Genomic DNA, 27,987 nt, shown 5'->3' on the forward strand with positions numbered 1-27,987 from the left:
GGCGTTCTACCAATACAAGGAGGAAAGGCATTACCAGGGCAGCATTCTGGAGATGGGGCAGAGGTGCTGAAGGAGGGAGGTGACCGGGCATCTAAACAGGTGCCAGAGTCATCCATTTCTCCATGAGGAAAATTGTACTTGACTACTATGAAACTGGTTCTGCATGTGAGTATATGGATGCGCGAATGCACACTTCACACACACACACACACACACACACACACACACACACACACACGCATATGTGTCCATACATGTGTGTGCAGCATGTAAAACTGAGTTCATGACTTCACATTTGAGTTGTTGCAGAGCTGAGAGGACCTCTTCTCAGTTGTGAACCAGCCCACTACGTCCAGATCCTGACTTCATGAAGAATGAATGTCATTTGAAAAGCCAGATCTTTACCTGGCAAATCTGTTTGGTTAGTTGGTTAGTTGGTTTGCTTCCCTGTTTTGTCAGCTACAGGAACAGATTTTACTCTGGACAGTGTTGACATTTCTATTCCTTCTTTCTTTGTGTGATCTCTCTCTCTCTCTCTCTCTCTCTCTCTCTCTCTCTCTCTCTCTCCCTTTCCCCCCTCTGTCCCTTCCTCCCTCTCTCTGTCTCTCTCCTCTCTCTCTCTTCTTCTCCTCCTTCCTATCTGCCCTAGCCCCCACTCCTACCCCCTTCACACACATGTGCATGGCTGTGCAGGGGGAGGCAGAAGTTGATATCAGATGTCTTCTCTTGATGTTCTCCATCTTCTATTTGAGCCAGGATCTCTCACTGAGCCTGATATGAATCTCCTTGTCTAGGATGACTGTCCAGAGAGCTCTAGTCTGTCTTTCTGTCCTTTCTGTCTTTCCCCAAGCTGGGGTTACAGATCTCACCCAAACTTTACCTGTGGAGATTCATGCTTGTACATCTCCCTAGCCCAACAGTTGACACTTTTAGTTGTCCAAAAATAAGATAAATTATGGGCTCACTGTCTATAGAATAATTATCAGGTGATTAGGTACTCAAGATCCACTCAGAATGCTAAAAAATCAGCAAGCCCTTTAAATCTGCATTTTTTTTTCTCTAAATGTCTTCAATTGAATCAATGTTGTGAGATGTGGATTCTTTTTCAATGTGGAATTGTGTTTAAGTCTCAGCTCTTCTCTAGGCTGCAGGAGAAATCTGGTCCTGGGATTCTTTTATCTAAATAATTAAAAGCATATAATAAGAATGCTCTCAGCTCTACAGACCCAGGGAGCTCTGGACTGCTAATGGGAAAATCAAATGAGTGGAGAATGTGGGACATCCACAGGGTCCCTGAACAAGCTGGGCCATTGAACAGCAGAAATGGATGTCAAGGGTAATGTCTGGGGGAGCGTGCAGAGATGTCACAGGAAGGGTAGCAGTGGTGCGGGTGGGGCAGGCAGCACAGCCTGAGTACAGGCAGAAGAGCCCCAAGGCCAGTTGCATGGGAGCAGCAGGAGGCAGTTTTCCAGAGATTGAAATGGTGCTACTGCTCCAGCCACAGCTCAGGACTCCGCCATTTTTTTCACAACAAGGATCTCTGACCTGCACTTCTTAGTAGCCTGCACATACCATGAGTAAGTGGCCTTACTCAGAATACAGTAACCCTCCAGCCAGGCACCCTGTGAGAGAGGCACTGGTTTCTGGCAGCCAGCCACTCTGGTTTGGCTGCTTTGAGCCACAGAGGGCAGTGTTGGTACCTGGGCCAGGCGAGGCTCCCACAGCACCTCTGTCCTGAAAAAAAAAAAACAAAAAAACAGCATCATCTGGAGGAAGCAATTACAGGGATGCCCCCACTCCAGGCCTAGAAACAGCAGAAATACCAGGAGAGCAGACAGGCAGGGCCGGGCTCATGCTTCTACAGGCTATGCACATGGGACTAGCTTGAAGAAAGCACAGAACATCAGCATCCATGAAATGCCAACCACCACAGCAGTATAACAAAGCAGCCTGACTAGGAAGGAAATGAAGCCCATGATGCTGGCCTTTCATGTTTGTTGGGAGCTGCTACCTAAAGCGGCAGTCTCCTGCAGAGAACACTACTGTCTCAGCCTCCAGGTGCTGAAGTTGTTTGGGGAGTGAAATGAGAACTGGGACAATTAGAGACCCCAAGCCTTCATGCCTAGGTAGGGCCAGCTATGTGTATAGTATTCTTGAGATGGAATACTACTTATGGCCATGGCTTTTGTGCATGGAATTTCTTTGTTCAAGCTTTTGTATGTGACTGCCCTGGAGTCTTTCAGAGACTTTCTGAGAGTCATTCAGGGGCTGGCTGTGCAGCATGGCAGGTGGGAAGCAAGTACATTTCTTTAGTATGGGTGGAGAAGCAGAGGCTTAATTGAAGAATGTACTCACAGCATCCAAAAGATTTTGAACTGTCATCTGTGTTTTTGGCTGGTTCTTGCTCCAAAGACCCTTTAGACCTTTTTCCGTGGTGGTCCTTGTCTTGCCTGCAGCCCAGAGCAGCAAGGCTGCACTATTATTTCCCTGTGAATAAATGGCTCAGCTAACTGACAGTCACTAATAGATTCAGACTGAAACGGTTCTTGGGGCTGAGCCTCAGCTTCCATCTACCTGGCTTGTCTCTTAGTGCCCTTGGGCCCAGCCTTCTGGTCAACCCGCTACTGCTGTCTGCACAACCTGTATCCTCCACTTTCCCCCAAAGGATGGGGTTCCCTTTAGTCACTGGCCAAGTCATACTTTCATGACCTTTCCAAATGAAGAGTTAGGGAGGAGACCTGGGGGAGATAACGCATATTTGAGGACCTCAATTTGCATCCTTAGCACTCACAGAAAAAGCTAGATGTAGTTTATGCCTGCAATCCCAGTGCTGGAACCAGAGAGATGGGGAGTCCCTGGGTCCCAGTGACCATCCAATCTGGGCAAACTGGTGAACTCCAGATTACACAAGAGACCCTGACTCAAAAACTAACGTGATGGACAACAGAGACAGAGACCTTACATCCACCTTTGGCCTTCATACACACATGCACAAGCACACATGTGAGTGCATGCATGCATGCACTCATACACATGCACAAATACACGTACATACACACATAGAGTGGAGTTAGCCTTTGAATTTGCTTAGAATCTCCTGGGGCCTCAGACACTGCGCCACCATCGCCCAAGCAGAGCTTCCTCCCTCCCACTTCTCTTCAGCCTATCTGGGCATGGTATCTAATTCATCTGATGGTACATATGGCAGTGTGGAGCTGGAAGGGTCCCTCCTGCCCCAGGGTCTGCCTTCTCCTCAAGAAGCAAAACTTGAGGCCCAGGAGGGAAGCAACTCCGAAGAACAAATTTCAGACTCACAGGTGAGTCTCCATCCAATATGAACTCACAGTCTATGGTGGGGAGGCAGTGCTCTTGGAGCCCCCTGCAAAGGAGCTAGCCTGGACAAGGAGGGCTGGATTTTGGCCCTCACCTCTAACCCTAGGTGCTCATAGGCCTGGGGGCCATGCCTTGGGAGGACACACTTGAAAACAGACCCAACATCAGCAGTGCTGGTTTCTTGGCCACATTGCACCTGAGAACAGAGCACTGCCCACCAGGCTACCTGTAGGGCAAGCCAAATACAAAGAGGAGCTGAGGTTCCAATTCCATACACTCATCTCATGACCCATATCCCTACAAGAGCCTCTACCCAAGAAGCTCCCATGTTTTGCTGAGAATTTCAGGGTTATGTATGTCACTCTGTTTACAGTGAAAGGCCCAGGGAGTCTAATTTGTCTGAGGCACTAACTGAATGGTGGGAAAGCTAAGAGGTAGTCTTATCTATGTTTTAGAACAGCTACAATTCTGACCATTTAATGCTTAATCCAGAAGATACTTGCTTTAAATAGTGTTAAAGGCATGACACCAAGTAACATGCAGTGTTCCTTCTGTATTCACTGGAGATTAGTTCCCAAACCCTCAACAGAGGCAAACATCTGCAGACACTCAAGTGGTTATATAAGATGGTACGACATTTGCATGTAACCTGCCATATTCTCCTGTATGTTTTCAACCTTCTCTCCATTGCTTACCACACCTAAAGATGTGTAAACGCTCTGCAAATAAGCCTCACACTGTGCTTCTCTGGCAAAAAGACACAGGTCTGTATGTGTTCAGTATAGAGGGATATTTTTTCTTGAATATTTTCAACCTGCTGTCGTTAAATCCATAATTGTAAAAGCACAGACATGGAAGGCTGCTGTGCACATCCAGGACAGGAAATTGCTGCTGTTTTTTAAGCTTCTGTGTGTGCCACAGGATATTCCTGCCAAACAGCATTCCATGCTCTAGCTCAAAAGGAAACTCTGCTGCTACTTATTCTATAGATAACCTGGGACATGGCTCAGCAGGTAAAGTGTCTGTGATTCAAGCTTAAGGATCTGAGTTCAGGTGCCAGTATCCTGTATGAAAAGCTGGGGGTAGTGATATGTCCCTGGAGCTCATTGAGCCATGAGTTCCAGCTTTACTGAGAAATTCTGTGTCAAAAACTTAGCTGGAAAGCTATCTAGGACACATCTGATGTCAGCCTGTGGCTTCCACACACTCATGAACATTCTCTCTCTCTCTCTCTCTCTCTCTCTCTCTCTCTCTCTCTCTCTCTCTCTCACATACACACACACACACACACACACACACACACACACACAGTGAGAGAGTGAGTTAATGGTGATGACTCGCTCGCTCACTGAGAAGGATGGAGTCAGAGTTATACAGAGAGATCATGAAAGGCCTCCAAAGCCAGGGGTGATGATAATTCTCTGCTCTCAAAGATGTATCCAGTGCTGAGTCTATTTAGAACAAAAGACAAAACCCATGGCATTGTCTCGGTAGATTTCTTAAAGAGCAACAGGAAAATGTATGTAGTATGACGTATATACAAGCAAAACTGGTGAGTGTTGGGCTAAGATCCATCACCAGAATATTCCTGACTTTCTTCCAACCCAAGCATGGTTGGAAACCTTGGCTAGTTTTTCCCAGGTTTATGTCCTCAGCCTCACTACTTCAACCTGCACAGTGAGGACACACAGTGGTTGGCTGGGACAGACCAAGCTTTTAACATCGTAGTTGGGTCTCCAGTGTGAGTAGTGGCATTAGGAACATTTGCTGTTGACTTTTTAGTCATCACCAAGATTGTTTATTTCTCTCATATTCAGAACCTTCCTATTTATACATAAGCAGGGTCTGCATAAAAATCTTTAGTATCCAAAGGAAGCATAAGGTTCCCTGTCATTGCATGTAGCATCTTGGCTCCTGACCATTGCTGGGCAGATACCGTGTAGATAGCAGGCTAGCAGCCCCAATCAGCCAGTACCTGTGATTTACTTAGTACTGTAATATGTCCATAGGACTCAAGCTATCTCACCCCCAAGAATAAATATCTATGTTTCTCCATGGTGATGTTATCAGGGACAGTGTTACTATATTATTGAGATTAAAAACTGGGGTGTAGACCTGTATTGTTTATAAACACAGCATTGTAATGTGTTTGGTGTGTGCATGTATACACACATGCAGATGCTTGAGCCCTTGTGCACATGTTAAAAGGCTGAAGGGGAATGTCAGCTGTCTCTGCTTATTTCCTTGGGATTTTTCACTGAACCTAGAGCTCACTGCTGTTCAGCTGGGTTGACAGCCAGAAAACACCAGAAATCTGTCTGTCTGTCCCTCCAGGGCTTATAGGTATGTGCAGCAACACCCAGGCTTTATGTGGGTCATGGGCACCTGAACCCTGACCTTCAAGCTTACTCAGCAAACTCTCTTACCCACTGAAACATCTCCCCTGCCTAACCAGGCCATTATTTATTTATTCATTCATTTATTTATTTATTTATTTATTATTTGTTTGTTTGTTTGTTTGTTTATTATTTATTATTTATTATTTATTTATTATTATTTATTTATTGCAGGGCTGTGACAGCTTGCAGAATTTTCACTCAAGCCTTCTGCCTTTATTACATACCAACTGTGTGCTTGTGCCCAGTGGACTTCTCGGTATACACACACACACACACACACACACACACACACACATATATATATAATTCTTCCTTGGCTCATATGTGTGATGTAGCACAAATCTTACATGGTCTTATTAATAAAATCAAACCTGGAGCCAGGTATTGGGGTGAGTGCTGGAAGATCAGAGAAGCAGAACAAGCCACAGCCACCTCACCTCACCAATTCCTCGGCTGATCCTGTTTCCTCAGACTGGAAGCCTCTGAGTCCTCATCCAAATGAGTCTCAGCTCAACTGCTGCTGGAAAGCCTGAAAGCTTAACCAGCTCTGGTTCCTGGTTTTCACGCCTTATATACCTTTCTGCTTTCTGCCATCACTTCCTGGGATTAAAGGCATGAGTCACCATGCCTAGCTGCGTCCAGTGAGGCCTTGAACTCAGAGATCAAGGTGGATCTCTGCCCCTGGAATGCTAAGATTAAAGGTGTGTGCCACTATTTTCTGGCCTCTATATCTGGCTGTTCTGTTCTCTGACCCCAGGTAAGTTTATTAGGGTACATAATATTTTGGGGAGCACAATACCACCACCACAGTGTGTGAGACTCAACCTCCTTTGAGAATTCTGGCACTAAAAGCACCCTTCAATTGGGAAAGTGTACAAATGAGTGGACCCTGTTAGAGACACAAATGGTGTGTTGTCCAGTTCCTATTTTCCTTCTGTCTGAAATCCTTTGTGGGTAAAGCTCCAAGGATGGAGACCAGCTGCTTCTGTGAGAATCTCCCCCAACACATTCTTTCAAAAGGACCCTCCAGAGTGTTCTCAGTCATCCCAGTACAGACATAGACTGATGCTGACTGAGGATCTCCCTTCAACACTAAGGCTTTTAAATCATCTTCTGTGGGCTGGAAAAAGACTGTCTTGTGGGGCAAACATCTGGCAGGAGAGAGACCAGACCCCCAAAAGTGCTCAGCATAGCTTGGATAGACATTGCTCTCCGTCATATTTAAGCAGACCTCAAAGCATGAAAAATGACATTTATTTTTAATCATGTTTTTCAAGGGCAGGGAGAACAGAGAGGAGGAGGAGGAGTCAGGAAAGGTACATATGCTGAAAAGAGTTTCTATGGTCAGATTGGCAGTCGCCAATAACCCTTTATTCCCAGAAAATAAAAACCAGTTAGCAAATGTCAAGGTGAAAAGTAAAGTCAGCTGAATAAGCAAATAGCCATCAAGGGCCGCTCAGCCTCCAAAGCCCCAGGTGCCGCCCACAGCTCTCTCGAACAGCTCATTGCTCCTCTGCTTGGAAAGCCCAGCCTTCTCAGGGAGAGTCGAATCGATTAGAGGCCACCTTTTGTGAAAGCGATGTTATCATTGAGGCTGTAATTTATGCAAAGAAATTCTGTGGCTATCGATGATTAAATTAGAGTCTACAATGCGGGGATTTCTACAGCATGGTCCCCCTCGGGGGATCTCACTTTTATCTACATTAAGATCAAGTCTGTGAAAATTTGGTGCATATGGTTTGGGATCTGGAAAAAAAAAAAAAAAAAAGAACGCTTCCACATGTCCCTGTGTATTTGTGAAGTGGAGAGAATACCACCATGGCCCAGGGAGCCAACACAGCTTTGGAGGCGAAGGTGTCGCCTTTCCAAAAAAAGAAAGAAAGAAAATCCAGAAAGGGCTTTTCCTGAGACTTCCAGGAATGAATTTGCACACCCCACTTCATTTCATGTAAAAAAAAAAAAAAAAAAAAAAATGTTCCACCATAAGGAGAGGCCCCAGACAGATCTCCCTGTGCTGTATGGAGCAAGGGTGACCTGGACCACATCTCTACTGTAGCTGGGACCTACAGGCATCCCCCTCCCATTTCCGTAAGATCCACCATCTTAGCCTGGTGTTTGGTGAGTGGTAGAGGAAGACAGGAGTGAGCCTTCAGGGTGCCCTGTGCTAAAGGCACAGTTCCACAAGCTCAGCCCCTCTCTCTCCCTCAGTGATGCATAATTCACCAGACTCCTCCAGCTGAGTCAAGCAGAGCGGAGACAGGATGGGGCTGCAGGAGGGAAAGCATGGAAGATAACGTAACCCAGTTTCCTTGCAGAAGCCTTTGCAACATTGCAGGGCAACAGCGCCCTGTTTAAAGCAATGTAATGTGGGATTTTAATAGAATATTTGCTATCTGGAATTTTTTTTTTAATGTATATACTATCTGTGAGGGGCCAGTTAATTCCCAGACTGCACTCCCTTCTCTATATGTATGACACCCATGGGGGGAAAAATCTACCTAGAGAACAGAGGGGCTTGTTGGGGGCTGTTAGCTGGCAACCTGCCACTAGGCCTGGTGAGGCCTGCACACACTTCCTCCTCTTCTCCTCACTCCAGCCTTAGAGTCAGCAGCTGCCCTCTGGGTCCTTAACAAAGGAAGCTGCTGCTTAGGGTGGGGGAGGCTGAGTTGGAAAGGAATGAGGAGCAGTTTGGGGCTCCTGAAGGCTATGCTGAAAGAATGGGTCAAGATTCATTCGTTAACACAGTATGACCTTCTGGGCCCCAGGTCGAGTCTGCCATCTATCATGTCAGGGTGGAGGTGAGCATGGGGCATTTGTGTGTGTGCGTGTGCCTCAAGCATATTAATTCACACTGAAACCCCAGGGGACTGTACCAGCCATAAAGTGTCCTTCCCAAAGACAGATTTGGGAATAAATAAACGCTCTCTCCCTTCTTCCTCCTCGCTTGCAAATCCGCACATCCACACAGGTAGAAACTAACTTCTGGTCCAAGGAAAACCTGACCTTGAGGCAAGTCATTCCCATGCAAATTGGAGTTTAACCTGGTAGACTGTGTGCCCTTTAAATGGTCTCCCACTTCCCTGCAAACCTATGAGACAACAAGCATGCACATGGTCCCACTTGGCCTTGAATGAGGCTGGAAAAGCAGCAGCTTGGAAGCAGCCCCCATGAAGCCGGTGCAGCTGGCCCGAGCTGCCAGCTGCTGGGCTTCTTAACAATGGCTACGCTGAGGTTTCCTCCATCCACGCCCACAAATGCAGAATGCCTGGCGGCTGAGATGTGCTTTTGTTACCATTTCCCCCTTAATAACTGACCGCTGAGAACTGGTGGAGGAAAGCCTGAGCCATCTCAAGTGAATGGAAGCAGAGTAAGCCGGTTTTGGGGGTGTGGGGGGAGGGAGGGCAACTCTAACTCCCTGATGGGCTCTGAAACCTCAAGGTTGTGAGTGATCGCTCATGTCACCTCTCCAACCTTTAGAGACCACTTACCGCCTCTTTCAGTGTACTGGAGAACCAGGCAATGGCCGCTCTGTTCCCTATTCAGCTCTAAACACCGCTTAGGATTCAAGCAAGAGCAAAGTTACTAATGCGACTATTAAAACAAATGAAAGTTATAAAGCATGTTGTAGCATAGACTGTATTACAGTAATAAAGAGCTTTGTGTGAGCATTTATCCACAGAAAACACCAGAAGTCTTCGGCAGTACCCACTCACAGGGATCTGACAAAGGACACCCACATTTGTTTGTGTGGAAGTTTCCAGATACCATCACTACTGTGCTGGGTCCTCCCTGCCACGGCTCACAAAGCCAAGTCCACATCTGCTTTTGCTTGTCTGGAAGTGTCTTCTCTGCCCCTTCCTTTCAATACCAGCGTTGACTGGACAGATTTCCAAAGAACATGAAATCCACAGTGCTGCCATTTCTTCTGGTTGAATGAAATACGACCCTAATTTGTCTTAACCACACTCAATCACAGCCGCGCTTTGAACCACTCCGCCTGGACTTGACCAGAATTCCATGTAGTTCAGAATGATCCAAACTCTGAGGAAGAGTTGTGCTGTCTTCCTCCAGGAATACTCCATCTCTGTAGACAGGATGCATTACAGCCAAGTCCAACATAGAGATACTTCCTGTGCATGGAATGATGGTTCCAGTAGAAGCAGAGGGCCTCCTCTGCTCACTGTGTCAGCTCACTGCTGTCCCTAGGACCAATGTACTCATGACCCTACGCCTTCCATGGCCCTGTGTGTCAGCAAAGTGCTTATTCAAGAGATTCACCCAAAAGCAACCAGGTGGTATCAACAAGAACCATCCATTGCCTTGTCCAAAGACATGTTATTCCCATGGTCCAGATGCACTCATACTTTACCATGGAAGGGTCTTCACCTCTACCGCTTCCCCCTCAGTGAAGACACAGCTTTCAAATACCGCAGCTTGAGTTACCTCCTAGTTAGTTGTCTGGACACTTCTGGGTCTCACGATGTAAGGGCAAGAGAGAACACATTGTGGCCACAAAAAAGAGGAAACGATATCATAATGATAGCTCAGAAAGCTGATTTATGAATTGCGTTATCAACGCTGTTTTCAGATTTAGCCATTAGAATCTTGATAAATACTCAGAACCACAAAAGAAAACAGATCCAATTGTTAAGGGAGTGCAGACATTGAAGAATGGGGCATCCCTTGGGCTCTGCTGTGTCACTGGAAACCAGGTTTGGCTCTTCACATGTCACAGAGGTAGGGTACTAGATAACAGAGATAGTCGTCCTGGAGCCTGCTGACCATTGGTGAGCTGGGCAGCTCCATTCACCGCAGGAAGCTGCATATCTGTTATAGTGAGAAATCAGAAAAGTTTAAGATAATGAAACTCAGTGATTCCTTTCAATTATTGCTGTCAAATCATCTCATATCCCTTATAACACTCGTGTCTGATGTTAAATCTAAAATTTCTCTTTGTATGTGTGTATGGGGGTACACATTTGTGTGTGTATGCTTGTGTGTGAGGGTGAGCAGGCACCTGTGTGTCTGTGTATGTGTTGGGCAGAGATCCATGTTCTCTGTCTTCAACCTCACCAGCTCATTGTTGAAACAGTCCTTTGATGAAAGCAAGGCTAGCTCACCCGTACAGCTAGACTAATTGTCCTGTAAGCACCAAGGATTTCCTGTCTCTGCCTCTCCAGCCCTGGGATTATAAGTACATGCCTCAATGTTGGTTAGTTTTTGTCAATTTAATACAAACTAGAGTTCCCTGGGAAGAGGGATTCTCAGTGGAAGAATCGTCTTGTCCTCTTTGGACTGTGAGCATGTCTGTTGGGCATTTTCATGGTTCTTGATTGATGTGGTAAGGACCTACCCATTGTAGGTGGTGCCACCCATGGGTTGTATAAGAAAGCGGTCTGAAGAAGCTATCGAGAGCAAGGCTTTCCCCATGGCATCTGCTTGAGCTCCTGCCTCCGGATTCCTTCTTTGAGTTCCTGCCCTGACTTCCCTTCATAATGAACTGTAACCAGTAAGCTGAAATAAACCCTTTCCTTCCCAAGTTGCTTTTGGTCATGCTGTTTTGCCACAGCCATGGAAAAGCTAACTAAAATAGCCACCAAGCTTGGGATTTGATGTGGAGCTCCACGTGAAAACATAGATCTCCACGTTCAGGTGACAAGAACATCGTTGACGGAGCCATCCGTCTTCCAAGCCCTAAACAACTTCTCTTTTGATATCCCACCTCCCTTTCCTTTTCTGAAAATTGAACTGTTGCTGTGGACTTCCTGAAGACAGAGCCTACCCGAGGACCATAAGACACGGACACACAAGGAGAAACAGCAAAGCTTGTCAATGCGATTTTTTTTTAATTTATTTATTTTTGGTGGCATGGCAATTGGAGATTCTAAAAGAGGCCTGGAAATCATTCCAAACTGAGACCAGCCTGCCTAAGTGGAAACTAGAAAAATGCATCGGATACCAAGTAGGCGGCAGAGCTGTCTTCATAAATCGCCATCTGCAGGCCTTTTAATGTGTCAGTGTACCCCAGCCATTAACCATGTTTAATTGCTATCTCCGGTAAGTTCCGTAGATCATTACCATACCAGTCATTTTTCAAAGATCCTCGTTAGCACAGGACTAGGGAACACACACACAAAAAGGACATGACAGGAAATGTCTAGAGAGATGCTGTAGAAGGGGGGCTGTAACTGTGAGCCAGCCCTCAGAGGGGACCTGTCTCTACTGGCACTGTAATAAGATGCACCGCACGCACCAGGCTTTTCTACTGTGGCACATCAGGGAAGATAAAGCAGATGCCTGCTCACACCTGCTATTTCCCAGGGCATATTTAACTGGTGTCCACAGTGCACAGAGCGGAAGGGGGCCTGGCAGTAGCCACTTTTGAACGGTGTCAGAAGGATTCTGGGAGCAGCACCTCCTCAGGGCACTCACAATGGTAGACCATCAACTAGCAGGGATCTTCATCTTCTGCCCCTGCCCAGTGTCAAGCTGTGCTGGCCATTGAGATTCAAGGTCATCTGGGACACAGTCCTCAAGGATGTTTCAACAGACGATGGTGTCAGAGGGGAAGGGAATCCCCACGTGAGCCCATGTAACTTTGCCTCAGTGTCTGTTTTCATGCTGCCATGTCTTTTGTCTGGTCACATTTGGAATGATCCAAGGCCTGGTCTGTATTTGGCAGTGTGTCTGATACGAAGTCAGTCATGTTAGATATATTGTTGTCATGGTGCTGAGTCCTCACCATGTGATCCAGGATCATCTTCCTGACATGTTACTTCTCTGGAGTCAGGGAAATGCCTCCCAGAGTCCAGGCATCTCACTGGGATGGTGGTCACCCCAGAGCCAGGGATCAGGGCCTCTGAGCTCTGATTGCTTTTAAACTGAAACTCCACTCTTATTGTAGATTTTGTAGACAACATGGGTTGGTGTCTCTTGAGGCCTCCATACCAGGCATATGGAGTCTTCCTTGGGACTGTCATCCCAATCTCGGCCGGTGCCTGTGTGTGTCTTACCTGCTTTGAGATGGAATACTAAACCTTGTGAGATTTTATCCTGCCCCATTGCAATTCCTGGCTGCTTAGCTCTGATGCCTGTGACACATTGTTGAATGTGCTCTGGAGATGCCCAGGAGCTCTGAAAGTATGGTTTGTCGGGTCCTGAGGACAGATCTCATCCCAATAGCTCAGAGGAGTTTAGGCTTTAATCCTCATGTGTTCTAAGCTTCATCTCTTCCATGTGGACTATGAATTATGGAACTATGTGGCCCTGAGTCAGTAAGGATGCTGTCGTGGTCTCTATAGAGTCTATCACCTTACCATGCTATGTTGAGAGCACTCTGAGGGGGAGAGTGGAGCGTGTATCTGCTCAGACTGTAGCCTTCACCCAATCTCACGTCCACTTCATAATTTAAAAACTGGCTGTCGATGCACGGCCAAGTTTGGATCAAATCAAATCATCATTTTCCCCACCACCATACTTAGACTGGACCCCAGTAGCTTCCAAAGTAAGAGATTCAACAATGTGACCAGAGGTCTGGCCTTGGAGTGTGAAGTTTTAAATCCTAATTTCATTCCTTGGGTGTTTCAGGGCAGACAATAGGTCAGCAATTTTCATCTTCTACACCACGGGAAAGGGGAACAAGGAGATACCACAACTCAGGTGCACAGGTTGTAGAGTGCACCTATGGAAACGCTTGGTGCTCGGAGGTGGGCAACACAGCATTGCTCAGCTTTCTCCTCCAGAAGCAAAGAGGGCATTACATAATAGACTTTTGCCAAAGAAAGTAAGCAACCTCGTGGGAGGTGTGTCACTTCTAATATCAAAATCAAGAAAGCAGGGATGGGACAGAATCAGTCCTCACCTAGGACCCCAGGGCAGGCCTGTGACAATATCTTTGACAGAGTGGAATCTGTCCAGATTTTAGGGTGTTCACTTCAGGGATGGGTAAATGGCTCAGTGGGCAAATGTGCTTGTCATTCAAATGTGGAAACCTGAGGGCCACCCTGGAACTAAGTAAAGAAAAGAACTGACCCCACAGAGTCATTCTCTGAACTCCAGACAGAAAACCAGAAGGACAGACAACAGACAGACAGACAGACAGACAGACACACACACACACACACACACACACACACACACACACACACACCAGTGATGAGGGGCAAATGCAGATGGTTGGCAATAGCAGCCACCGGCCTTCTTATCCAGGGACTCCACTAACACAAAGGGTTGTGTGAGGACCGTGAATGACCATGTAGGGCAGAGTTGTTAGTGCAAGAGGCACGTAAATGTGAGTCCCTTATCCAAAAAGACACTAAGAGGTGTAGTGCTTGCAAGAAAGGTTCACAACTCAGGTATGTGAAGTAACCCAGATTCCACTAATAGCTGGTTTCCTTTGTTTGTCCAGTTCTTTATGTGAATTATGGTGAACTGCTATACCAGCCTCCTTTATAGCCAAGATGAGACCTTCCTCTGGCATGTCACTTCCATGGCTGTGACACAGAGTCTGCTGCTCATTCTGAAAAAAGGCAAAACAAACACCCTCTCCCCACCCCCACCCCGTATCCTGCAGGTTTTGCCCTTGTCCCTCCTGAGGGGCCCACCCAGTATTCTGGGGGACATGTGTCACAACTGCTGCAGCACCTTCCTTTAGTAAGCCTCTAGTTCACAGCACCAATGTCCTCACCCAGGCCAAGCTGCTTGAGAGCTCACACACAAAGGAAGGTCAAGAAAGATGGTGCTTCCCCTGTCTGTGATGATTCCTTTCAACTGTCCATTGGACGGCATTGGCTACTTTTCCATTGCTGTGGTAAAATACTGCGGCCAAGGCAACTTCCAGAAGGAGGAGGTCATTAGGTGCTTATTGGTCCAGAGGGATAGGAGTCTATCATCATCATGGCAGGGAACAGGATGGCAGTCTGCCAGGCATGGTGCTGGAGCAGCAGCTGAGAGCTCACACCTGATCCACAACCAGGAAGAGAGAGAGAGAGAGAGAGAGAGAGAGAGAGAGAGAGAGAGAGAGAGAGAGAGAGAGAGAGACAGAGACAGAGACAGAGACAGAGAGACAGAGAGAGAGACAGAGAGACAGAGAGAGAACACAGGGGATAGCCAGAGTCTCTTGAAGTCTCAAGCCATTCTCCCCCACGACACAATTCCCCCAGCAATGCCACCAATAGGGATCAAGTATTAAAACTGATAAGCCTATGGGGACTGGTCTCACTCAAAGCGTGCTATTGACAAATGTGGAATCACTTGAGAAAGGAATCTCACTGAGCGACTGCCTAGATCAGGCTAGCCTATAGGCATGTCTACAGGAGATTGTCTTGATTGCATGGAGATGAGAAGAAGCCCCACACTGGGGCTGATACAAATAGACACTCTCTCTCTGCTCTGTGGATATAACTAGCTGTCCCAAGTCCCTCCCTTGACTTCCCCTAGGAGACAGACTGTAACTTGGAACTGTGAGCTAAAATAAACCTTCTTCCCTGTGTTGCTTTTCACCCAGGTAGTTTATCACAATGACAGACTCATAGCCAGAAATGACAATACCCAAGGAGCATCTGTGAAAGCATTCAACAGTTAGCTCAAAATGTATAGCAATGAATATCAATATCAGTATTGCTATAAAAACAGCATCAATTAAACAACAACAACAACAACAACATCACCAGATAGTGGTGGCACATGCCAGGTGGTGGCGTCGGCACATGCCTTTAATCCCAGCACTCAGGAGGCAGAGGCAGGTGGATCTCTGTGAGTTCCAGGACAGCCAGGACCATTGCACAAAGAAAACCTGTTTCCAAAAACAAATAAACAAACAAAATCAAAACCAAAACCAAATGAAATAAAACAAACAAACAAAACCCAACTGTGTGGGAAACGCCATAATAAACTCTATATCAAAGCAATGGTCACATTCCCATGATCATTTGAGTAGTCATCAGTTCTGGCTTCCAGATACAAGCTTAGCTAAAGGCATTTGAATACCCATGTTCAAGGAATGTCCTCAGGTAGTATCATTTGGAACATCTGGTGGCCCCCTAAACATTTTTTTTGTTAGTTTTTGTTTCTTGAATCAGGCTACCCTGGAACTCACTATACTGACAAAGATGACTTTGGATTTCTCTACCCTATGAGCACTGGGATTTACAGGTGTGTGCTACCACACCCAGTGCAGTGGGAACAGTTGCTGCAAGACAGCCCCGAGAGATTCATGGCATTCTACAGATGTGCAAACTCATACCACTGCCTCTGTACTACAAATTGAAGCATTGGCCTGGGTTCCTGCTTGCTGCCTCTTCAAACTGGCCCAAATGAGCCAGGCACAGAGAAACCCCTGATGGCTGCCATACACTGTGAAAAACATTTACTTTATTTGTAACTGAAAGAAGAAATTCTTCTCCCTCTTAAGGAGAAGAAGGAGAAGGAGAAGGAGAAGGAGAAGGAGAAGGAGAAGGAGAAGGAGAAGGAGAAGGAGAAGGAGAAGGAGAAGGAGAAGGAGAAGGAGAAGAAGAAGAAGAAGAAGAAGAAGAAGAAGAAGAAGAAGAAGAAGAAGAAGAAGAAGAAGAAGAAGAAGAAGAAGAAGAAGATCTTAGCTAGATGGAAGAAATACGCAAGCCGGAGTGTTTTTCTGTTCCTCCAAGTGACTTCCTAGGACAGGCACTGTACCCTGGTCCTTTCCTCCCAGACATTACTTTTAAAGACAGTCTTGAGTGAAAGGTGTCATAACAGACCATGGTGGCCCATCCTGACAGATGTAGACAAAGAAGAGACAGAGATGACAGCAGAAATAGTCCCCTCACATGCCAAAGAAACAAAGAGTTATTTTCCAAGGCAGCGGTGTGAGCTCTGATGTCTTTTCAAATCCGGGTGTCCACTGATCCCACAAAACAGCTCTGAGTCTCCTGAACACCAAAGGCACTTTGCAGGGGTCAGAGTTGAAGTCCCAGCATCAGATTCCACACAGGAGTCTTTTGGGGGGATCCTGGTGAGAGCAGCCTCCCAGTACAGCAGCCACCACCACAAATGAAACCATTCGGGGACCAAAGGGAAAAGACAAAAATGCGGAGACCAAAGGAAGAATTGGCTAAAAATGTGTCACTCTTGGGGGCCAATGGGAGAGAAGAGAGTACTATAAAAATAGACACCATTGAATAGTAGAACAGGAGCTATCAAACGGAAGGCGGACTGTGTGGCAGCCACCTGGTGGGGCTTGCCCAGCTTTACAAAACAGGTGGACCATTCTCCTGCAGCCTAACACCTGAGAAAGGGGTTCCTTCATGCCTACTCCACATTACCCATGTTCCTTAAAAGGAAGGAGGGGGAGGGAGAAGGAAGGAGAGGAAGGAGAGGGAGGATCCGACAACTTAGCTCCATTCACAGCATACACCTGTAGATACTACTCTTACTGTGTGCCCATAGACACCCAAAGGTTCTAACTACTTACAAACCAATCTACACCATCTGCGGAATATGCCCCCCCCCCCCAGATCTTCAGGATCCTTCTCCTTGTCCTCCTTTCTCTCTCACTGTGAGTGATGCACACAGGGCAAGCACAGGGACTATAGTAGCGGCAAGGGTTCACAGGAACACGTCACATAGTCATCACAGACACCTAGGTGCTCAGAAGTAGGGACACTTGTGCTTTCCCAATGCAACTGTGCTAGGACCGGATCTCCCAGCTCCATGGTGCCCCTGTGAATATCATGGTGATCACCCAAGAGACGCCATGTGTGGTGATTACATGACAGGATCTGTAATCACCTAGGAGACAAACTTCAGGACATATTTGAGAGTTTCTAATTAGGTCAGTTGAGGTGAGAAGACCCACCCTTATTGTGGGTATCAGCATTACATGATTTGGGGTCCCACACTGTCGTAGTTAGGGTTTCTATTGCTGTGATATAACACCATGAACAAAAACAGCGTGGGAGGCAGCGTATAGTTCCACAGTGTGATCCTTCACTGAGTGACCTTAGGGCAGGAATTCAAACAGGGTAGGAAGCTGGAGGCTGGATCTGATGAGGCCACCATGGCGGAACACTGCTTACTGGCTTGCTCCCTTCGCTTACTCAGCCTACCTTCTTCTAGGACCCAGGACCATCTGCTTAGGGGTGACTCCACCGTTTCCTCCCCAAGTTTGTTTTGGTCATGGTCTTTATCACAGCAACAGGAAGGGAAACTAGGATGGTGGCCCTTCCAAGCTCCACCATGGACAGAGAAGGTGTCCCAGGAGCCTCATTCCTTCCCAGGGAGTTAGTTACTGGATGACCTGGAGGAGAAGGCAGCATTTCTTCAAAGATATTGTCACTGGGAGAAAAGTTGAGAAGAAGGGGTCCAGAAGGGAAAGAAAGTGGGTGACTAAGGGTAATGGGAGATGAATATAATCACAACACATTGTATACCTGTCTGAAACTGTAAAAAAAAAAAAAAAAAAAAAAAAAAAAAAAAAAAAAAAATTAACTAGGAAAGAAAAAAAAAGACACAGGCCCCAAATAATAGAATATTTTGCCTGAGAAAACATGGCATCCATTATCATGGCTATTACAAGATCCCCACTTTTCATAATCCTTGCTTATGTGCTGCAGAAATAAGTAAGCAAATAATATAAACATTTCCCCCAACATTTAGTATCCCAAGAAAATAGCCTGTTTAATAAGGTAGCCTGAAAACTGGCATGTGAAAACAAATCTCTCAATTTTGGGTTACCATTAATTAATTACTTTAACTGCTTTAACACTCTCATTTTTTTTTTCTGCAATTAGTTACTTGTATGATTATTTAATTAAGCAAACCATTCACACAGGCAAGGTGCTCATTCAGTCCCCACCTGTGACCTTTCCCAAGCTTGTTTACCTGGAAAGACACAATGTAACTAAAGTCAGTCTCCCAGCCTGGGGAGGAGAGTAGGGAAGCAGCAGGCGCTTGGTTTCCTCTAAACTTTCCAGGCCACTGAGGTTTAATTACCCGGTGCAGCTTACTGTGGGGGATGGGATGGGGAGGGAGTGGGGGGTGGGGTGACCCAGGCTGCAGAACTGACAAGCCCCCATCCTCCACCCACTCGGCCACGGGAGCCAGCTGTACACCCAGTGTACCAGGAACAAAAAGGGGTAAAGCCCACTGCAGGGACGCCTGCATTCAGCTGGCAACTTGAAATGCTGCATTCCCCTTTTCCAGTAAATTCTCTGTGTTGGAAAGATTGCCGTCTCTCTGCAGGGCTCTAGGCTGGCCTGGAAGGCAAAACTGTTAAGGCTTAATTTCCTAAAAGGGTGTGAGCTAGAAACCCCTTCAAGACCCAGGTTTTTGTTTTGTGACCAGCTACTGCCACAAAAGAAGGACCCACCCCCATCCCGAGTATTCAATTAACCCTGTGTGTGACGCCTGGGATGGAAGATTGGTTCAGTCCCCATTCAGGGGATTCAGAGGGGGGCTTTCTCTAAGGATTCTTTTTTAACAAAGGAGGCCAACTAAGTAGCTTTTTTGTTATTGCTGCTGGGCTCTGGCCTATTGTTACCTCCAGAGGGACCTTTTCCCCTTAATTGGGCTTTAGAATCCCACCACTATTGTATTTGTATATAAGGAATACCAGCTGAGGAAGTCTGCAGGTTTGTCTATATGCACTTCTGCAAGCAGACCCCCAAGCCTCCTTAAGCTGCCTGATGTAAGTCATACCCATAGAAAGAATTTCACAAAATTAGGACTACAAGAATGTATGTCCCACACCGAGTTTCTGTCAGGCATCAGAAGCTGCCGTCCACGATTTGTGTGTTGCTTCACGACTGGCCTTTAGGAGGAAAGAAGTCACTATCAGCTCAGCTCACTGCCGTTGCTCCACCTCTCCCCAAAAGCTTTGGGGTTCTAGCATTTTAGCTCTCCAATTAGACAGGAAGTAAGTCCCATCCTCAAATAAAACAGAGACCAACGTGAAATGTGCACTGTGTAAGACTCACATACCTGGGGGGAACTTGTGGGAGATATAAATGTGAACACTGTGGCTGATTGTCAGACACAGGACATGCTGAGGCCTGAGGAAAATCAACCAGGCCACATCTCTCAGAGACTCGCTTTTGTAGGGATTATGATATTTCACTCCTTAGTTTTTTTCTTCTCCGAGACAACAGTCCTACTTCCTGCCTGAGGAATTAGACAATTTCTCAGAGGTTGGTGCTTCCTATTGGTAGGACCCAGCAGATGTTATAAATAACATCTCACACAGCATCCCTTCCATAGACAGCACTGTGGACAGCTAGAAGATTCTGCTGGGTTTAAGTTAGTGGTCTCTGGTCTTTCGTGGGAGTCTAGGTTAAGTATCAATCCTAGACACATCTGTGATGGTGACTAGCAGCCAATGAGGAGGCTCTATCTATTCAGGACACCTGGTCCACCTCACTAGTTAGTGTTAGCTGCCCAGCCCGCATGGCTGCCTGGATATGACACATCTGTGCCAAGGAGACCTAGTTTTCTCTGCTGAGGTGCACAGAAGAACTTGCCATTGTGTGTCCAAGTTGCACACGCACAGCACAGAAAAGCTGAGGCAGCTGGCCTCTGACCCACAAACAGGACAGTGTGCTCCAGGAGTGTTATTGACAAACTTTGTACAGACAAAAGAACACCCAGCTCTGGGGGTGAAAGTGCCGCTCACGCACCCCCTCCCCAAACCCCATCATTTGCTCTGCTGATGAAGAGAGCAGAGGCATTTGATGGGCTGGGAAGAGATGGCTCCATCAGTAAAACGTGCGCCTTGCAATCATGAAGACTTGAGTTCACACCCTAGAACCCACACCGTAAAAAGCAAGGCATGGTGGCACGTGCTTAGAATCCCAGGCAGATCTCTGAGGCTCACAGTCCAGCAAGCCCAGCCTTCTCTAGTTGAGCTGCTGATCAGCGAGAGACCCTGTTTTGAAAAATGAGGTGGACAGCACCTGAGGAACAGGAGCTGAAATGGTCTTCTGGCCACCACATAGACAGAAGTGCACCTAGGTGTGTACCTGGGAACACACACACCCTACAAGTTACACCTACCCAAACTAACCTTGCATGAAATAACGTTTGCCATGTGTGTAAATGAATCTAAGAAAAGACGTATTCTCTTCCTAGAGAGCTGACCCTGCTAGCCAGAGTTTTGTCAAGACTATGTGTTAGGGAAAGCATGACTTTGTCCAGGACAGGGTTACAGACCCTCAGACCCTTCCCACAGCCCCTTCAGAGGCCAGAATGACAGAATGGACTTAAAGGGGCTTAATGTGTGTTAGTGAACTCATCATATATTTGAAGATCTAAATTAAATCTCACATTTTAACCATTTTGTCATGTTCATAGTGTACAGGAAAGAATTGGGAAGTGAATCTCACATCTGTTTGTTAGTAAAATGGCTCAAAGCTGCAAAATAAAGAAATAACAAGAGGTTACAATAAAAAGAAACAGATCTTCCATCAGCTGAGGTAGAAGCTGGGAGGCTTTGAGGGGTCTCTAGCACAAGGTCTCCTCTCTGAGGCTTGGGGTTGACATACATCTGCCAGCTCTCTCAGTTACAGCTCTGGTTCCCACCAGCTAAGATGGTGGTCCCCTCTGAGAACCCAGGTATCAAGAGGGGAAGTACCTGTCTCAGGATAAACAAGAGCTGACAACAGACAGGGAAAGTACAAGTTGACGGATTTGTGATCACCGAGAGGTCTCATTCAAGTGCAGCGGAGGGATGTCACAAGGAAAGAAAAGGAGATGATATGTTTTAAAGAATCCATATGCACACAGTGGGCATGGGGCATGACAAAGTTTAGATGCTTCTGAAATGTGGCTCTGGCTGTGGCTCAGTGGTAGAGCACTTGCCTGATAGGTTCAAAGCCCTGCGTTCCATCCACAGCACCACAAAAACAAAACAAGCAGTAAACACACAAATGCTAGATTTCTGGGAATGTCCGTTCCCATCCTGGCATCTTTGTCCTGTGAGGGAATGGCATGTCCGATACCTCTCTCCCTTTCAGGTCATTAAGTACTTTAAACTCTAAGCTGTTTAAATCATATAAAATTGTCTTGGCATGGAATCCAGAAACCAGCCCTTCACAGTTCCCACTATTTCTAAAATTTTCTAAAATCCTCTATTCTGCCTTCTAGGAGCGAAGTGCCGGACAGAGACCAATCAGAAGGCAGACTCTATCTCTTTATGGTTTCTCACTTCTTCCTGCTTCCTTACCCATCACTAACATCTAGAAGCCTCCTCCCCAACAGTCATGGAGTCCTGTGGGTGCAGCTGCAGGCCACTTTGTTGCAAATCTTAGCCCATGGGTGCAACTGCAGGCTAGCTCAGGTCTTGTCTGTTCTCTGGGCATGTGGCTTTTGTCACCTCTCATCAGCTGCGGGTGTTGAGTGGGGGGAGGGGGTGGAGGAGAGAAGGGAGGAATTCCAGAGAGAGGCAAATGCATATAGATCACACTGCGCGACTGGCCCCATCCCCAAACCCCAGTGCACAACCAGGGTGAGCTCTGTTGTCTAGTAAGACAGCAGAGTGTGTCCCTAGCTGCCAGGGAGAGCTTAGGAGATGATGCAATGATGATGAGGGGGAGCAGGTATCTAAAATCAGCTGGAGGGAGGTCCTGTCTGAGCTTAGACTGCATGTCTCTGTCGGTTACGCTCAGTGTGTTCTCACAGCCTGGAGAGGAGGAACACACAGCACCTTCCTTCCAGAGGCATGCAGAAAACCAGGCAGGACTCAAAGGGGCAAGGAAGAGGTGGATACAGAGCTCAGACTGTTTGAGAACCCCACATGCAGAGCAGACTAATGGTGGGAACGTTGGGGACCAGAGGCTCAGGGATCTTCTACAACCCCAACCTGGGCACCAAGTAGCTTCAGATCTCAGCAGAGGCCTTCCTTCCCGGGGGATGGGGGTGGGGTGGGGGGCTACCCTCTCTCACCCATCCCCTTCTCCAAACTCCTCCACTGGACCATCCCCTGAGAAGAGGTTTGCTTGGGCCTTGAAATTTATAAATGAATTTCACTGACTCATTAACACAGGTGGAGTTTTATTTATAAGACAACTTTGCCTCATCTCTGTCTCCCCTGGGGCAGTTAGTGGCTGTTTACAGGTCATTAACCCGCAGTGGGGATGGGAGGAGTCTCTGAGGAGTAGGTCCTGCAATTCTGGTGAGACCAAGTAGATATGAAGGAGGTGGAGGAGGCAGAGGGGTGGGATAGATGGTTGGCTGGGCAGCAGCTCAATAGCCCAGAAAGCTGGAGGGCCACAATTCACCACAAAGAACCCGCACAGACAGCCTGATATGGTGACAGACATCTGTCACCCCAGCATTGCTCTGGCCAGAGTGGGAGATGGAGATAAGAGAATTGCCAGGAAGCTCTGGGGCTAGCCTGGAGTACAGCTCAGCCACCGCTGCAGAAATAGACAGTTAGGTTGCATAAGCCCTTCTTGGGCCTATCACATTAGCCAGGGCCACATGGAACCAGGAGATGGGAACCTGGATCTTCTCAGATCCGCCCCGGGAGATGGATGCCCAGGCCTCATCTGTACATGACAGACCAGAAGTATATGAAGAAGTGTTTATGCCATACCAGGCAAGGACAATTCTTACAAGGGCTGGATCTTTTGGACCTGATGTTGTCCACTTTGCTTTCTGAAGGACATGAATATGGGGGCCAAGCAGCCACTGTGATGTCACGTGTGTGTGAAAATCCTATAACTTTTTGGTAATTCACTGCACTCTAGAACATTGTGCAAACAGTCACCATGCTTTGCTTCGGCCCAGTCCTTCCAGTGTACACACAGATCTGTGGAATCCTCAGCAGAGGACGTTCAACCCTAGCCCCTTCCCCACTCGGGAGCAAGGCACACTCAACTGGCTGCGGAGATCTCTGCCATCTCTACCAACACCCTTGCCAGACTCCCTGTAGCCGTGTCAGCCCCAGGAAAGCCAGCCTTCCTGAAGCTGGGATCTTGAAGGGTTAGAAACCCCCATTCCCTGGCTGTGACACAACACACATGGGCCCAGGCACACACACCTGCATGGGCACACACACCTACAACACAACCCAGGTGCCTTGTAGTCCATGTTGAACAAAGCACAAATGTCTCCCTGGCCTGTGTCTGGACTTTAGCCTACCCCATTGGCCTTTCACATGGACTGGCTTGCCTTCTACTCCTCCAGTGTGCTCAGAGACCCTCCTCCAGGGTGGGTATGCTCCTTTCGTACCTACAGCTTAAAGCTCGGCCTTTCTCTTGTGGTCTAAGCAGCCTTCTAGAAACATTAGCCTGGCCAAACTTGTCATTTCCCTGGTGCAATTTTCTTTCAGCAGTTCGGACATGAGAACCCCAACAGTTTCACTAGATATCATGCTGAGAGAAGAACACTGCATCAAGTAGGTGGCAATGGGCATTTGTTTACTTCGCTTGATTTTTTTTTTTTTTTAGTGAGTTAAATTTGTTCTTGAACATTTTCAAACGTGTATAAAATGCATTCTAATTGCTTCCCACCCACCCTTGCCATCCCGTTCCCCCATCAAGTCCCCTTCCCACACTCATGTCTTTGTTTTATTTTATGGCCCACTGCATTTAATAAATCAAAAGGTAGATAGATGTACAGTCTCCCTGCTGTACTCTCCCCAGTCCTGCACCCACAGGTGGCCCCACTGGTGTCTTCCATGCATTCTCACAGTGCCCTGTCTCCAGCACCTGAGAACTGCCCTTACTTACTTAGGCAGCTTCCTTAGTACCATTTTATTCAGGTCAAACATCTCTCTCTCTCTCTCTCTCTCTCTCTCTCTCTCTCTCTCTCTCTCTCTCTCTCTGTGTGTGTGTGTGTGTGTGTGTGTGTGTGTGTGTGTGTGTGTGTGTGTGAGAGAGAGAGAGAGAGAGAGAGAGAGAGAGAGAGAGAGAGAGTCCTCTGCACACCACCCCTCCTTGATCCAAGGTATATTTATTGGTGGTTTGGAAGCCAAATGAGGCCATACAGAAAACACTGGATTCAGAAGAAGGAGAAAGATCCTCTCCACCTCTGGGTTGCTAATCAGAACTGTCAGAGGCAACATCTATGCCACCCAATGGGAGTTGCTTTAAAAAAAATCCCTCAGGAAAACAAAACACAAAAACTATATAACAAATCTGAGGACTCCACAGTACATATTGGAACAACAGTTTCTGGTGATACCACCAGACGTCTAAGACAGCCACATAGATCAGCTGCATGCTAATCTTCCGGTCTCTTGACTGACTTCTCCAACCTGCAATACAGAGAGAAGGCGGCAGCTGCATGCCAGTCTTCCCCAGCACCCGGCTGCCTGTGTTTCTTTCCTAGACCAGCTCTGGTGCATTTGTCACAGCGTTTGTGCTTAGCTCACATCCACAGCTTGCCATGCAGGCTGAGGTGGTGTGGTGGATCCAGAAGGCTAATGCAGTCCTCAGGCTTGCTACACAAAGAAACAGTGTGATGGCCCCAGCCCCCCCCCCCCCCCCCCCGCACCTGTGACAGTTTCCATATCATGAGCCGAGGATTTTATCATGGAACAAAAACCTGAAACTTAAACACTATCTACTTACGTAAGTGTTGATGCTGACCTATCCTCTGAGAGCCACTTGGCGCTAGGATAGGTGCTGTTCAGACCTAAACACAGCCAGACGGTGGTGGCACACGCCTTTAATCCCAGCACTCGGGAGGCAGAGGCAGGCGGATCTCTGTGAGTTTGAGGCCAGCCTGGGCTACAGGGTGAGTTCCAGGAAAGGCGCAAAGCTACACAGAGAAACCCTGTCTCGAAAAAACAAAATGAAGAAATAAATAAAAAATAAACCTAAACACAGCCTGCTTTCTCTATACCACAATTCAGTCTCAGCTAGAGTGTAGCCACAGCCCATGCAAGGCAGATCAAGGCTTCTAGTGTATGTTATCTTACATGTACAGGCTGCCTGATCTTCCTGCCCTGAGCCCTAAGCATGCATGCATCTCCTCTGAGCTGCACACAGCCCTCTACAGCAGCATCTGGACTCTGATTGCCACTGTCTGTGTTTCTCCCTGTGACTGCCCCCCTCCCACAGTGGTACAGTCCTGAGGGAATCCTCCTGAGCTTCCCAGGGTTTGAGATGTTCTCTGTCTCTCCCTGCAGTCCTTCCTCCTGTGTGCCACACACAGCTTGATGCTGGTCCTCCAGGGTGTGAAGCTATAGACTCCACTCTCCGCGACCATCAACTTTGGGTTATGACAGATCAATCTGTGTCATGTGTAACCCTCAACCCTGGGTGCTTCCAGGAAGAAGAGACTCAAGCCAAGAGGGGCTTTTTGGAAACTGTGACTAAAACAATGAATGTAGGTGCCACAGGTATGTGACCTGCCTGAAGGAACAAAAAGATGAGAGCAGACAGTGGAGGAAAAGGGAGACCATGCATGTTGTTAATGAACAAAGCGGACACATCATGTCCAGGACAAGACCAAAAGGGAGGTCAGGAGCTCATACACACCTCCACCAATGTAGTTGGGTTCTTACACCTGGCCCTCAAGGTCGGCAAGGATTCAGTGGGTGATTTGATGGCAAACTCTCATGAGAGATTACACCCACCAGACACTACAATAAGACTGTGAACCAACATTGCCTTTCCAGACTCTCACCATGGGGCCAGAACTCTGGCGGACTGCCCCAAATAGGATTGCATTTATTTTATCCATTCAGCCATGTGATAGGGCTTTCCAAAACCTAAGGCTGACCCTGTCCCCCTTCTGTCCCTCAGACCTGACCCTGGAGTCTCACCTAGCCCAGAGCTGAGACCACCCAGGCAATGGCACCTGTGGATGTGCCCGCCAAAGCCCGAAGCTGCTCCAACCCGAGCTCATGTGGTCCTTGTCACAGGTGCAATGCTCTATGTCTTTTGTGGTGCTCTGAGCCGCTTCTCCAATGTGCTGAGGCTATGACCAAAACCGTTTCAGGATGGTGGACCATTTTCATGAGTGTCAAATGCCAGACCCTACACCAGGGATGTAAATACAAATGCAAACCAGGGCATCCTTCTATCCCCCAAGGAGCTCAAGCTTGCGGCAGCAAGCATAATTATCTTTTCCTGGGAAGAATTCAGACACTACCAGGTTGTGAGATATTTTCCCCTAATATTAACCAGCTTTCTGGTAAGTCTAGATGGATTCTGAATTAGAAATGGGCCACCCCACCCCCACTCCTGTGTATTCCATGGCCACCATCTCAGTCCCTTTCTAAGTCTCCCAAGAAATCCCCCTGGGGACATGTTAAAACGATTCTGGGCTGCTGGGACTCAGCAGAGTCTGGACTACAATTCCGCCATGGCTAGGTGCCCTCTGAGGTTACTCCCCCCCCGATTTTAGAGTGGGCTTTATGACCCAAGTGCAAGCTCAGCCCAGTTCCCACTTTTTAACAAGGAATTAGAGAAGCACAAGCAATCTTCCAGAATCAATCTGCAGCATCGCAGCAGCCAGCCTCAGCAGAATGCCTGTTCCCGTAAACATGGCAGAGACATGGCCAGGCAGACAGCCTCTGAATCCCCCATCCCGACTCACCTGAGCAGCCTTGCCAGGTCCGGTTTCCTCAGACTCTCAGCCTGGAGAGCTCTGTCTTGTCTCAGAGGCAGTGTGCAGTGAGCTTTCCCCCGTAGCCAGGCAGACGTCAAAACACTCCCCAGGCTGCAGTATGAATCTAAATTTGGGGTCCTAGGCAGGGGCTTCCAGAGGTGTCTGGCGCTGCTTGGCATGGCCAGTAAGTGTCTCAGCTCCAGCCAGACTGATGACCTGGCATAGGCGCTGTGGGGTACAACTCATCTCGTTGGCGTGAGGAAGCTTTAACTGTCTCTTCCCCGAGCTCATAACCTTCAAGTCACAGACTGAGACAATATTCCACAATGCTACAATGCTCATGCCCCAAGCTGAGCACAACCAACCCTGGCAAAGCATGCCGGCTAGAAGGTAACCACCACTTTCAGCAGAGTGTGTCTGAGTTGAGGCTGTTTGTCCCCACCCCCTCCCAGGTAAGTCAATCACAATACATCTGAAGTGTGAAGATATCGGTTATTTATTCTAGTGTTCTTCCATAAATACTTGCCCATTGAAGCCATCCCCCCCTCCCCCATGAAAACAGTTCTACAACCCTCCCCTTACTCTGGTACGGCATATTGTTCTGATTTAACTTATCTGCTTAAGACTCCTTGTGGAAAGGATATGGTTGCTGGAGGAGACATGGCTATTTAAAGCCTGTAGCCACTTCAGAGGTTAATAATACACACCAGGATTGGACTGTGTGGTT

The 27,987-nt window shown here is 47.4% G+C and overlaps 1 long non-coding RNA gene across 1 annotated transcript; it reads right to left on the bottom strand.

Annotated features, from left to right (window-relative positions):
* Positions 1-6,952: 6,952 nt before the first annotated feature.
* On the bottom strand, positions 6,953-27,635 carry LOC118571609. Its single transcript, XR_004943374.1, has 2 exons — positions 27,249-27,635; positions 6,953-10,559 (listed from the first exon to the last, which is right to left on the bottom strand). It is a non-coding gene; the product is annotated as an uncharacterized LOC118571609 (long non-coding RNA).
* Positions 27,636-27,987: the final 352 nt, after the last annotated feature.

This window comes from Onychomys torridus, chromosome 21, assembly GCF_903995425.1.
Source record: "Onychomys torridus chromosome 21, mOncTor1.1, whole genome shotgun sequence".
Classification (NCBI taxonomy): domain Eukaryota; kingdom Metazoa; phylum Chordata; class Mammalia; order Rodentia; family Cricetidae; genus Onychomys; species Onychomys torridus.